This window comes from Natator depressus, chromosome 9 (genome assembly GCF_965152275.1).
Source record: "Natator depressus isolate rNatDep1 chromosome 9, rNatDep2.hap1, whole genome shotgun sequence".
NCBI lineage: Eukaryota > Metazoa > Chordata > Testudines > Cheloniidae > Natator > Natator depressus.
Genome location: NC_134242.1, coordinates 55,438,645 through 55,452,506, shown reverse-complemented (window position 1 = coordinate 55,452,506; position 13,862 = coordinate 55,438,645). Strand labels below are relative to the sequence as shown.

The 13,862-nt window shown below is 51.2% G+C and overlaps 1 protein-coding gene across 17 annotated transcripts in view; it reads right to left on the bottom strand.

The window, feature by feature from the left end:
- The window catches only part of KIF1A (kinesin family member 1A), a 212,175-nt gene extending 199,087 nt beyond the window's left edge, over window positions 1–13,088 (bottom strand). For all 17 annotated transcript variants that reach the window (XM_074964251.1, XM_074964254.1, XM_074964264.1 and 14 more), the window contains exon 1: window positions 12,966–13,088. The gene's annotated coding sequence lies outside the window, so the exon portion shown is untranslated. The remainder of the gene's footprint in view (window positions 1–12,965) is intronic.
- Between the last annotated feature and the right edge of the window lie 774 nt (window positions 13,089–13,862).

Below are 13,862 nucleotides of genomic sequence, written 5' to 3'. Positions count from 1 at the left end.
CTGGAGTACTGTCATGGATGGATATAAACTGCTCAGGAATGACAGGCAGGGCAGCAAAGGTGGGGAGATGCATTGTATGTAAGAGAGCAGTATGACTGCTTAGAGCTCCGGTATGAAACTCCAGAAAAACCTGAGAGTCTCTGGATTAAGTTTAGAAGCGTGAGCAACAAAGGGTGATGTCGTGGTGGGAGTCTGCTATAGACCACCGGATCAGGGATGAGGTGGACGAGGCTATCTTCAGGCAACGAATGGAAGTTACTAGATCACAAGCTCTGGTTCTCCTGGGGGACTTCAATCACCCCGATATCTGCTGGGAGAGCAATACAGACAATCCAGGAAGTTTTTGGAAAGTGTAGGGGACAATTTCCTGGTGCAAGTGTTGGAGGAACCAACTAGGGGCAGAGCTCTTCTTGACCTGCTGCTCACAAACTGGGAAGAATTAGTAGGGGAAGCAAAAGTTGATGGGAACCTGGGAGGCAGTGACCATGAAATGGTCAAGTTCAGGATCCTGACATAAGGAAGAAAGGAGAGCAGCAGAATATGGACCCTGGACTTCAGAAAAGCAGACTTTGATTCCCTCAGGGAACTGATGGGCAGGATCCCCTGGGAGAATAACATGAGGAGAAAAGGAGTTCAGGAGAACTGGCTGTATTTTAAAGCATCCTTAATGAGGTTATAGGAACAAGCCATCCCAATGTGTAGAAAGAATAGTAAATATGGCAGGCAACCAGCTTGGCTTAACAGTGAAATCCTTGCTGATCTTAAGCACAAAAAAGAAGCTTACAAGAAGTGGAAGATTGGACAAATGATTAGGGAGGAGTATAAAAATATTGCTCAGGCATGCAGGAGTGCAATCAGGAAGGCCAAATCACAATTGGAGTTGCAACTCGCAAGAGATGTTAAGAGTAACAAGAAGGGTTTCTTCAGGTATGTTAGCAACAAGAAGAAAGTCAAGGAAAGTGTGGGCCCCTTACTGAATGAGGGAGTCAACCTAGTGACAGAGGATGTGGAAAAAACTAACGTACTCAATGCTTATTTTGCCTCTGTCTTCACGAACAAGGTCAGCTCCCAGACTACTTCCCTGGGCAGCACAGCATGGGGAGGAAGTGACCAGCCCTCTGTGGAGAAAGAAGTGGTTTGGGATTCTTTAGAAAAGCTGGATGAGTACAAGTCCATGGAGTCAGATGCACTGCATCCGAAGATGCTAAAGAAGTTGGCGGATGTGATTGCAGAGCCATTGGCCATTATCTTTGAAAGCTCATGGCGATTGGGGGAGGTCCCGGATGATTTGAAAAAGGCTAATGTAGTGCCCATCTTTAAAAAAGGGAAGGAGGAGGATCCTGGGAAATACAGGCCAGTCAGCCTCACCTCAGTCCCTGGAAAAATCATGGAGCAGGTCCTCAAGGAATCAATTCTGAAGCACTTAGAGGAAAGTGACCAGGCTCTGTGGATGAGGGGAAAACAATGGTTGTGTTGTTCCTTGACTTTAGCAAAGCTTTTGACAGTCTCCCACAGTATTCTTGCTAGCAAGTTAAAGAAGTATGGGCTGGATGAATAGACTATAAGGTGGATAGAAAGCTGGCTAGATCATCGGGCTCAAGGGGTCGTGATCAATGGCTCCCTGTCTAGCTGGCAGTCAGTATCGAGTGGAGTGCCCCAAGGGTCGGTCCTGGGGCCGGTTTTGTTCAATATCTTCATTAGCGATCTGGAGGATGGCATGGATTGCAACCTCAGCAAGTTTGCAGGTGACACTAAACTGGGAGGAGTGGTAGATACACTGGAGGGTAGGGATAGGATACAGAGAGACCTAGACAAATTAGAGGATTGGTCCAAAAGAAATCTGATGAGGTTCAACAAGGACAAGTGCAGAGTCCTGCACTTAGGACGGAAGAATCCCATGCACCACTACAGACTAGGGACCGAATGGCTAGGCAGCAGTTCTGCAGAAAAGGACCTAGGCCTTACAGTGGACGAGAAGCTGGATATGAGTCAGCAGTGTGCCCTTGTTGCCAAGAAGGCTAACGGCATTTTGGGCTGTATAAGTAGGGGCATTGCCAGCAGATCGAGGGACGTGATCATTCCCCTCTATTCAGCATCGGTGAGGCCTTATCTGGAGTACTGTTTCTGGTTTTGGGCCCCACACTACAACGAGGATGTGGAAAATTTTGTGCCAAGCTTCTTTAACTGGAAGTAAACTGGTTTGTAGGCGATGATCATGGACAGTGCACAGTTGATGAGTAGGCCTATAAGAAAGGAGGACCTGACAAACATTTGGTAGGGCCACACCCATAAAAAGATAAACAGCTCAGAATTAAAATTGTATGAACTATCGTGGATGGCCCTACAAGATTGATTGAAATCGGAGTGAAAAGCTTCTTTAGGGCTGGGTGAGTCAGATACTGCCACTATGTTTCCTGACTTTGAACAAACAAATTTCCTGTGTATCACCCCTTTATTTGAAATAATATAAAACATGCATGTGGTCTGTAGAATATCCTACATGTGATATAGAAAACAGTTGATCTCATATCTTATAGAGCAAGAAAGAATTAAAATTACAGTTTAAGTATGTTAAAATTCATATTTTAATTCACATGCTGTTAAAGTTATATTTAAAATAGATGCATCAAGTCCTGCAGTCCTTACTTGGTTTTTACCCAGTCCTTACACTAGTCAAAATTCCCATTTGTTTCAAACAAAAATTTGACTGAGTAAGGCCTGGAGAAGAACAGAGGAAGGATATCAAGATTTGGTCCTGTGCTAATATGAGAGCTGGCCAGGAAATTTATTTATTTTCCCTGAAAACATTTTTTTATTAAAAAAAGTTTTCACTGAAATCTTAACTTTTCATCAAAAAACCAAAACTGTAGCTGGTTGGAAAATGGAATTCCCCTCTCAGAGGAAATTCCAGTGTTTCAACATTAATTTTTGTGCTGCTGCTTCTTCTTCTGCACGGTGATAGTGGAACAGTGAAAGCAATGCTGTGACTACACTTGGATCTTAAGGTCTCTTGACCAGTCCAGAGCTGACGGGGTAGCTATGTGAATGGCTGTCATACCTCCAGAATGAGCACAGATTGGGCAATTGTCCGTGAGGTGGCCGACAGTTTGCAGTTTTTTTGTGCTGAATCAGCATGAAACATCAAAATACATTAGCAAACTTTCACATAATGAAAAGCTGGGAAAAAAGTTGATTCAGAATTACTGAAATGACAAATACAGACTTTTTCAATGAAAAGCAAGTGTTTTGTTTCAAAATGTAGATTTTGAACTTTTGTTCAAAATTGACAGTTTGGCTTAAAATGACAAAAGCAAAATTTTCCTGTGGAGCAGACATTTGGAAATGAAAAAAAATTAATTTGTGAATATTCATTCAAGAAGAAATTTTTCATTGCAATCTTCTGGTACATATTTTCTCTCAGAAAATTTAGGTGAAACCAGACAAACATTTTGGGCAAAATGTATTTTAAAAAAATGGAGGTTTGTTTTTTCAACAAAACGCTGCAAAAGTTAAATTAAAATTGATATTTTTTGCCAAAAATTCTGTTTTATTTTGTTTTGTAGAAAAGTGTTGAGCAGCTCTAGTTAATACAATGAGGGTACAGTACTGTACATTTAACCAAGTACTGTACCACTTCCACCACAGGTACATAGGATTTGGACAAGGCTATCCTTGTCTTTTGCACTGGTAGGTCATGCCTTTTGGAAGTGAAGGGAGGGAAACAAAGGTTGTCACTCACAGCCCTCGTCCCATCTACTAGGAGCTGTTTTAGGACAGGGACACACATACACACACACACTGCAGTTCAGAGGAGAGCCCTTTTCATCTGCTTGCCATGATGCAGCCACATGGCGAAGAAGGGCCATAGCAGAATGGCAACACAGAGACTGATGAAGCAGGCACAGGGCCTGTGTCGAATCTGAAAGGTGCCACTGTCAGTGGCACAGTGACCCAGCACCCTTTGGTGGCACGATTCAGTGCCGGCTTGGAGGGCAGCGTGCCACCTCCTGAATCCCAGGGGCCACTTCCTGAAGCACATGAGCTTTCCTCAGGGGTTACCCACAAAAGGCTCCACCCTGCTTAGCTCATGAGATCTGACACAATCACAGCCTGAGACAGGGACGTGTCTGTGTGACACAGGGACATTTTATGGCTGGGAGATAAACAACTGGCCTATCAAAGCATGCTGATTAATCCTACTTGATCTAGTTAATTTAGGAGGGATTAACAAACAAGCTTTTCCTTAATCCATGGCACTGCCTGCCCATAAACCCCACATGGCTCAGCCCGCTGGGGCACACAACAAGGGAGCAAGCTCACATCCTGCCCCCCTGGGATGGGGTGACAACAGCTCCCATGTAGAAGAGTCTTTGCTGCCTCTGTTGCTTCCTGACAACTGTCCTGTGTCAACAGTTAAGAGACATGGGGTGGGGGGGGAGAGAAACAGAGAGATGCTGAGTCAGCAGCCACTACCCTTTAACTGGAAAATTCACTCTCACATGCCAAAGAGATGAGCTGTTCTGACCCCTGCCAGTGCTCGCATCTTTCCTTACAACTGTATTGCATCCTCTGAGGAAGGCAGCCATTCCACAAGAAATCACACCATCATTAACTCCATCAGGCACCTCTCCTCCTCCCCTGGTACTGATGCAGCTCGGTTCCCGAGTCCTGAATTCCCCTAAACGCTGCATGACTCAACAGCCCTACACCCGACAGTGCTCACAGCAAACACTGTTCAAAAGGCAATGGTGAAAATCTCTCTCTCATTTCCCCTCTTTTGTGCCTGGGCCTCATCTTTGCAGAGTTGGAAAAATCCAGCCAGCTGTCTTTCCTGTCCAACCTCTTAAGCCAGGGGCGGGCAAACTTTTTGGCCTGAGGGCCACATCGGGTTTCCGAAATTGTATGGAGGGCCAGTTTGGGGAGGTTGTGGCTCCTCAAACAGCCAGGCGTAGCCCGGCCCCCCACCCCCTATCCAACCTCCCTGCTTCTCACCCCCTGACCGCCCCCAGGACTCCTGCCCCATCCAACCCGCCCTGTTCCGACAGACCCCTCCCCCCGGGACCCCTGCCCCATCCACCACTCCCTGACTACCCCCGGATCCCCCCGCTGCCGCATCCAGCCTCTCCTCTCATTCCTGACTGCCCCCCGGGACCCCTGCCCCATCCAACTACCCCTTCTCCCTGACCACCCCAGAACCCCTGCCCTGACTGCCCCCCACCGCCCCATCCAACACCCCCTCTCTTCCCGACTGCCTTCCCGGGACCCCTGCCCCCATTAAAATCCCCTGTTCCCTGCCCTCTGACCACCCCAACCCCAACCCCTACCACACCCCCGCCCCCTGACCATCACCCCGAACTCCCCAGCCCTCTATCCAGCTGCTCCCTGCCCCCTTACCACGCTGCCTGGAGTGCTGGTGGCTGGCAGCGCTACAGCCACGCCGCCCAGAGCACCAGAACAGGCAGCCGTGCCGCCCAGCTGGAGCCAGCTACGCCACTGCACAGCACAGAGCACCAGGTCAGGCTGTGGCTCTGCAGCTGCACTGCCCAGCAGGACCTCGCCGCCCTGCCGCCAAGAGCGTTGTGCCGGCAGCACAGCGAGCTGAGGCTGAGGGGGAGGGGCCAGGAGCGAGCCTCCCGGGCCAAGAGCTCAGGGGCCAGGCAGGAGGGTCCCGCGGGCCGTAGTTTACCCACCTCTGCTCTAAGCGGAGGAGCCCATAATAAGTGCTGTTTTCCAAATCAATAATTCAGTAAGCTGAGTGCAGCACTGAAGGCAGTAGTGGCTCTTATCACCATACAGATGCTGGGCTCTCCGCTTTCAGATGGGAGGCAGACAATGCAAGGGGAACAGAGATCAGGAGTAAGGGGGAGAGGCTGGACCAAAAAAGGCACAGGGCCCAGTTTCTGCAGCCTTGAACCAGAAATCACTTGGCTGTCACCACCAGGAGCCCACAAAACCAATGGCCGCTGCCTTTAAGCAACCAACATCTTTAACTCTGATGCACCCAATCCTTTCTAAACGGACACTCATTGGGGGCTCCAGACTGCAATACAGCACGCCCTGCCTGAACCAGGGAAACATGGTTAAAGATAAGCACTTGAGCACTCCCACTGAAGTCAAGGGCACTATTCATGTGTTTAAACTTAAGCACGTGATTCAGTGTTTCACTGGATCGGGCTAGAGCACCCAGAACAATACAGGATCAAGCCCTACACCCAGAATGTCAGCTGCCCCATTCAGGGACCCCTTCCCCAGTATGCCAGGGATGGTGTTTCTGGAACTGAGTACAGTCTGTGTTCTGTTGGCTGAGCTGGAATCAGCCCTGCAATCCAGCAATAGCAGAACACAACAGCTCCTGCTCTTTTATTTCCACAGCTGCCTCCACCCCAACCCACCCCAGCTCCATGCAACATTGAAACCACGATGAGATGTTCAGATTTCTGAATACATCGCTTAACCCAGAAGTTTGTTTTTGCATACATTGGCCCCCAGCTGAACCGGTATGTCTAGGGGAGGCACTAGAGTGACAGCGAAGTGCAGGATGGGGATCCAGCCCTTGTCTACCTCCTGCATATGCTCTGGAGCTGTCCAAAAATCAGCAGCTTTGAGAGAGGTGTGCTTTGGAGCTCACTACCGGGGCGCTCTTTTTGTGTTCCAGCCAGAACTGTTCCTACTGGGGCTTCCCAATCCAAAGCTCTCACACAGGGGGACATGCACCTCTGGGGCTGAGCCCTATTCGGAGAGCTCTGTAACTGGTGCCAAGGCCTCCCACTAGCCCTGCGTGAATTTCACCCTGATTCACAAGAGCCCTGCTTCCTACGAGACAAATGACTGATGCAGAAGCACCGGAAATCCCTGCCCACATCCTGACACAGAAAACTAGTCCAGAGGTCACGTGACATGACATTGCTTGAAAGAGCAGTGTAAAAGGAGAGCATGACAGCTGGGATGGCATTTGTGATCAGCTCCTCAGCTAGTGTAAACCAGCTCTGCTCTGCTGAAGTCAGAGGAGCGACACTCATTTATCCCAGCTGGGGATCAGGGCCATCACCTCCAGTGGAGCAATGCCAGTTTACACCAGCCAGCCATTTGGCCCAATGTCTTTAGTTCTGGGTTTGTTCCCATGACAGATGACCGCATAAGGAGTACAGGGCAGTCCATTGTTGGGCCTAATTAAACAGCATCAGAGATGACTGTGGGCTGATGTCATTGTCCTGTGATGACAATGTCCTGGCTCTAGATGGCATCTATTCTCTGGGATCCGCTATGTGACGAGCATCAGCTCTCCTTCATTTCCTGGATCTTACACTCTTTCGTCTCATTGCTTTGGTTTTCTCTGCGACACAAAGCCCGGAGCAAACACCAGCCAGCCTTGCATGAGACGGTGAATTTGGCTCTATTATTTCCTCTGTCGTGTTCATTCTTTTTGTTTTACTCCATACAACAAAAAATATTTAATTTTAAAACGAACATGTGCAAATATAATGAATAGATGTTAATTCAAAACACCATCTTAACATTCAAAATAATTAAACAAATTGACGGGAAGACTGAAGGACTGCGGAGGTTTTGGTAATAAATAGGGGGTCACCCGCTTGTCCAGTCTGCACGGTAGGAACTGCATGTTGCTACAACTCTTAGCACAGTCTGGCCCTGAACATGACTACAGCCTTTGGAAACAGCCATAATACAGCTAGCAACTAAAGAAGCAGCATGGTCTAGTGGACAGGGCACTGGATCAGCAGACAGGAGGCGCAAGTGCCAATCCTGGCTTGGTTAATGGCCCGCTGGGAGAATTGGGCAAGTCACCTCACTGGTGTGTGACTTTCCTGCCCCTTGTCTGGTTACACTGTCGGCTCTCTGGGGCAGCAATTGTTCTAGTTTCATTTGGGGCAGATGCTGCTGAAAAATGAACAACAGCAACAGTGACCATAAAGAAAAACAAAACAATGCCTCTAAAGCAGCAAAAGGGTAGCTGAGATGGGTGTCGATGGGGCGGAAGCCAGGTCCAGAGGGGCTTCCTCAACGAAGGCTGCATGTGTATGTGAGTGCAGTCACTGATCCGCTCAATGAGGAGTTAGCCCAGCCCAGCACTGTGGAGAATTCAAATGTATTCGGGGCTTTAAAACCAAGCGCACCAGCAGGAAGTCTGTCGCTGTGTAGGCAGACAGCGTAAGGAATGCACGCTGGGTGCGGTGGGGTCACAGGCTCCCATGCCGGGGGTGAGGGGGGAGGGCTACCACTCACTGCGAACTACTTCAGCTTGGCAGCAGCCCTGCTGAAAGGGGTAGACAGTCACCACGTCCTTTGGTGCAGCGAAAGGTCCAAACTGGCCGTGCAGCTGAGAGAACACCTTGGAGCCTCTGCTGGCTCCGTGGAAATGTTATGTCTGAAAGCCATGCCAGGATTCCTGACACCCAGCACCCAGTTCACACCCAGTGTGGACAGCTTCCATCTCAGTGAATTAAGATGGAGGATGCTTGAGTTGTGGAGTCACACCCACCTACACTAGGGCTGGGCTGGGCTCACTAACTGCAGACACCAGAAGAGAGACTAGACCCCTGCCCCGGAGCAAAGCTTTGTTCTCCTGGAGTGGAGGATGAGGCAGCCCTGACACACAGCTGCTCCTCCAGAGTGCAGACCAAGCGCACAAGGTCCATGAGGCAACAGATGGACAGTATAAGTGGGTATCACTCTGCTGATGATATTTTGCCCCTTGTTTAGAAATAGCCTTGCTAGGAGGTCTCCTGTGTATGTTGGACAAGAGAAGTTATGACTGATACATGAGGTCCCTCAAGAATCTGATTCCCCACTGGTACCAATGGAGTCCTATAGCTATGGTGGGTGGTTCAAGATGACCCCAGTATTTAGTCACTGGATGTCACTGCCCCAGCTGTTGCATGGAGAAGGACTGACAGGCTTTGAGGGAGATATCACCAGCTCCCCGCTTCACCATATCTACAATAGCTTAGGAAGTCACTGTGGGTCTGAGTCCCCATTGCCCAGCCCGTGTGCAGTCACTGACCCCCACGCATAGCTCAGAATGGTAACATGTTCTATTCCCTTTGCATGGATGTGAAGGGCTGCTCACCGGGCAGGGGAAAACAAGCCCTGTGGATGCCAACAGAGAGTAGCACTAGTTCTAGGCACAGGTACTAGACACGTTGGGGATTTGCTAAATATCCAGTGGGCCCAGCTCTGAAATGGGTATTTGGGGCCACCATAGACCAATGGGTATTTGGGGCCATCACTGCAACCTTTCCTCATGGTGGCTAGCACTTACTCACCCAGGAACCTCATGAGACACAATGGCTGTGCGAGGATGCAATACTCAGTGGAGCCAAAGGCTGCAAGTTTGGCCCTTTACTTGGCCCTGCTAAAGCTTCAGGTGCTGTGTGTCCTGGTGAAGTGACAATCTGAGGAAATGTGGGGGGGAAGAAGCAAAAGCGGCAACTAGGAGAAGGGACTCCCAGAAAAACAAAGGAAAATAATTAGGGCTGAAATCTGTCAAGAGAGCATCTTTGGGCACCCTCCCTTCTTATACTTAACATTCAGCCAATCAGCTGCCTACCAAGAACTTCATATCCAGCTGTACTTGAAGTTTCCTGCTCTCTACCTTCTACTTGTCCCCCAAGCCATAGGACCTGGGGCTGTGCTCTTGTCAGCTTTCTCAAGCTATGTATGGTCAGTTGGCAGATGGGCAATTCCAACAAAAATTCAAGGCTTACCTGAAGTGGCACTGGTGATTTAAGAGTAGACATTCCCCCCCACACACACACACCCCTACATCTGAGCCAGTGGCAGCTGAGGGCACCAAGTAGCTGGCTGAGGTCGTGACCTGCTGGGGTAATTAGAAGTCTTCTGACACTAATTACAAGGGTTAGAATGATGCTAGTGTAATGTGTGTGTGCATGTGCGCCATGATATCTCAACCAAACTTCCCATTTCGGAGGTTGCATTCTGACTGCCTAAATCTCCTCTTCACTAAAACCAAAAACATTTGCTGTCCTAATCCAGGGGAACTGAATTGAGCCAGCACTTTGTGTGTTGCGCTGACGCTGCTGTCATTAGCATTTGAAAAGCAGTACCCAGCCCTTCTGATTGGGAAATAAACCTTTCCAAATTAACATGGTATTACACTGATGCCACTGCCAAACCTCAAAAGAATAAAAGTGTCAGCATGACCTTTCCTGGCATTTCAGGAGCCATTTACTCACCCACCCCCTGCAGAAGTGAGGCCGGGGAGCACTGCTATATGAGGGAGAGGGAAGACAAGGCCGAGCTGAAGGGCTGTCTTACAAAGTCTGCAGAAAAGCAGACCCACTAGCTCCAATGTGTATCATCTTGCCCATCCATCTCTGTTGGGGTTGATAATGAAATCTAATGATGACAGGTTAAATCCTATTAGCAGTGTTGTTGTAGCCGTATCAGTCCCAGGATATGAGACAGACAAGGTAGGTAGGTGATATCTTTTACAGAACCAACTTCTGTTGGTGGAAGGGACAAGCTTTCGAGCTACACAGAGCTCTTCTTCAGGTCTGGAGCATTTTAGCAGAAACACCCAGATGCTCTGTGATTGTAGGGGCAGCCTGCTAAGACTGCTGCTACTGCTTTCCCCCTGCAATCTGATCCCTGAGAGTATTTGCTCTCCAAGGGGCTGTTTCCCAGCAGGGCTGAAGCTGATAGCTACAGGTAGATAAAGTAAATGGCACCTGTAGATAAAGTAAAAACAATAGGAGTCCGGTGGACTGTTGGCACCTTAAAGACTACCGGACTCCTCGTTGTTTTTGTGGATACCGACTAACATGGCTACCCCTCTGATATGTAGATAAAGTAGAATCTATGGAATTCTTTGGGTTGCTTTGGAGTGAAAGTGCTGTAGGAATGTCAGATACTATGTTGTTGTTGTTAGGCTCCCAGTGATCAGACACACCCAAATTCACAGAGTGGGGCAGGCAAGAATAGCATCTCCCAGCCCCTCATTACTTTGTTAGGAGCTGGTGCTCTCCTTCACCCCAGCTACAGACAGCAACTGCAGAGCTGTGCCTGGCCTCAGCAGAAGAGAGAGGAGCCTGAATTCAGCCCACCAGATCTTCCCCAGTGTGTGCCCAGGCACTAGCTGTGCTCAGTGCACTCAGCTATGTCCACAGGCAGCCATGTTGTTCCCAAGATGGCCTTGAGTGACAAAGCAGACAGCATGCTCTGAACCCTGACCCTCCAAGTCCGGAAGCATTCCCTCCCATACGCTCCCAGCCACCACTGACCCAGAGTGCCAGAGGCGCAAGATCATTCTCGAAGCTGGACTCTGACAGGTCAGGGCACACCCCCATCTGGGGCATGTCCCTCTTCCCTTTGTCTAGGAGGATAAGGACGTACAGACCGTGTGCTGTGAGCCATCTGACCTTTTCAGCTCAGGTGGTAGGGCAGGCTCAAACCACAGAATAGCACTACACACCCTCCCTCTTTCTCCTAACACCCAACAAATACACACATGCTGCCAGCCCTACCATGACAGCAGCACAGCCTCGAAAATCTGCAAAATGGCCGACACCCAGCCATGGCTTCCCAGCCAAACTCTCTGCCCAGCCCCTTGAAATTTTGGAAACAGGCTGTTTCCAAAGGAGAAATGAAGACCTCTCCCTGGTGAGTAACATCTTCCCCCACGTGCATCAGATGAGAGCATCCACCACGGCTGCACTGCTAGGGACACTGCATTCCACCATACAGGGTGGCTCTAACATGCACATCCATCCGCAGCTTCCCTTGAAGATGCTTATTCGTCAAAAAGCCTTTTGGTCAGTGCCCCTACAACGTTGCCACGGCAAACTGAACATGGAATGCAGACAGACAAGTCAACAAGCAAACCCAGAGACAGACCTGGACAGCGAGATGGACATTTTGATTACACTCTCCCTGCCCCGTTCTGCCTCTCTGGAAAATGCCATTTCTCCGAAGGAGCCTGGTTTGCAGTTGAACCCAGGCACAGGGTGTTGCTAGATCCCACAGCAGCCTGGATCCCATAGCTTCTGCCCACTGGATGGCAGCCCCAGACCCAGGCCCCATGACTCTGCATTCTCCCCATCTCTCTGCCACAAACAGGGTGGGGTGATGGCTAGTACTGAGGCATGGTTGGCTCCTAACCCTCCTCGCTGGACTTCTTTCTGGGATACATGCAGCAATAGAGCTATGGTGGTAAATAACAGGGAGCACACAGGGCTGAGGCTCTGCCCAGGATGAGAGAGGGAAAGGGGATCAGGAGAAAGGGCTGTCAGAGAAGAGCCAGGGGGAAACTGCTATCCCTATTATTTACACGCAGATCCCAGCAGAATTCACTAGCCCAAACCCCTGCCTCAGGGACAGGCACTTTGGATACGGCAGGCAGGTACACACGGCCCGAGGGAAGCATCCGGGGAGCAGGGGAAATGCTGGGAAGCTACATGGATTCCTGATGAGCAAGCAGCAATATTTATTTTTTACCGGAGAAGCAATGTTCTCCCCCGCCACACTCTGCGTCTCCAGCCTTGCCCGTTTTCCACTCCTGCCTCGCCAATCCCCTAGGATTATAACCTCCCCACCACCATCTCCCTGGCTACTCCTGTTCTCACCAACGGTGGCAAGGAACCAGCCGTAGCGGGCTTAACATCAGCTGATCCACCCCTGCTCCCCGCACCTAGGGAGGGCTTGCTGCGTGTTTGTTTCACCTGGGTGGGGCAGGAGGATCTCATGAGGCTTGTCTCTCCCCCTACTGCCCCAACCCCGCAGGGGGTCCAGCCCAGGGACAGGGCAGGGTCCGTGGTCGCAGGGCGCTGCGAACCTGCTCCATTGTTCTCCCCGCAAGGGAGCAGGGTCTGACCCAAACGCGTCCGCCCAGGCTGCTGCCCAGGGGTGACGAATCCCAGCGGCAGCTGCTGGGGTTCCCGCCCCTGCCCAATGCACCCGCCGGGCCTGGGACGGGAGGATGCTCTTACCTCGGCCGCGGCTCAGCGGCTCCCCGCGATCGGCGCAGACACCAGCAGGCTGCAGCCAGAGCTCCGAGAGCTGCTCTGCGCCGCCGCCGCCGCGCCTGGCTGAGGGGTACGCGGCCCGCCCCTGCCCCTCGGCAGCTGGTTGGCTGCGCTGGGCGCCCGGCCCGTGAGCGGGGGGCCGCTGGGTGACATCACGGCTGGGGCCGGGCCGTCACTGCGGCAACGGGGGGGAGCGATCGCGAGGCACACAGCTCCCACACCCAACCCTGCGCCCGTGCACCGACCAGGCACAGCAACCCATAACCTCCCGAGACCCGCCGCCCCCTCGCCAAATCCTGCCACACCGCACCGCCCAGGCACAGACCTGCACCGCCCCCGAGACCCTCAGCTCACAGCCCTCTCCCCAACTCCTTCCCCTCTGCGATCCCCAGTCCGCAGCCCCCACTCCAACTCCTGCCCCTCCCCCACAGCGCACAGCCACAGCCCTGTGTGGAGCCCCCCACAGGACCCTCAGCCCCATCCCCAAGCCCTGCCCCTCCTAGGGATTCCGAACGCAGCAGCGCCCACCCCAACACCTGCCGCCCCTCAGGGTCCCTCAGCTCGCAGCCCCCACCCCAAATCTTGCCCCCACAGACTCACAGCTCAGCAACCCTCACCCAAATCCTGCCCCCCCCTCAGCCCTGCAGCAGACCCACCCCAAATCCTCCCGCCCCGCCAGTCACATCCCCCGCAACAGCTGCACCTGCTGGAGCCCCAGCATAATTCCCCAAGACCCTCAGTCCAACAGATCTCGCCTGCTGTCCCAACCATCCAGGGAGACAGGGATGGTCTTGCGCCCCCCCCCCCCCCGTCCTTAAAGGAGAAATAACCTCAAAGACACATAGCTGTGTTGTTAAAAAG